This window comes from Pinus tabuliformis, chromosome 3_2 (assembly GCF_031772625.1).
Source record: "Pinus tabuliformis cultivar Carrire ecotype Pingquan chromosome 3_2, CPIR1, whole genome shotgun sequence".
Classification (NCBI taxonomy): Eukaryota; Viridiplantae; Streptophyta; class Pinopsida; order Pinales; family Pinaceae; genus Pinus; species Pinus tabuliformis.
Genome location: NC_142302.1, coordinates 272,413,210 through 272,413,722, shown reverse-complemented (window position 1 = coordinate 272,413,722; position 513 = coordinate 272,413,210).

Here is a 513-nt window from a genome sequence, read left to right as displayed (position 1 = left end):
CAACTGTAGGAAATGTTAGAAACAGACTGGATAATCCCCCAGTTGAGCTAAAGAGGGGTTAATGGATTACCTATGGAAGGTTCCAAGAATTTCAAATCAGCAGAGGGGAGAACAAGGACCAACTCAAAGGACAACCTTTCATCGAGTATGCAGGAAGCACACAAAGAACATTTTTTACCCTTACCCAAAAACTAGAGCCCTAGCAAGACCAACCAAGGTGAGCGAACAACACATCGAAGAACAACTCAAAACACTACCACGAGCACAATCCACTACCACACAGTCGAACACCAATACTTGAAGCAACACAATTCATCAGGGATTCAATATAATACTACCTGAAATACTTATTATCATTAGCGATTAACAACGAAAACATACCACATGAAGATGGTATGAAAAGTTATTAGGATTATCTATTTCCTTAGGGATGCGCACATGAAACCCAAATTGTGACACACCATGAGCGGTACCTCGAACTTTCAGATGAGAAAACTATAATGAAGTTATTCA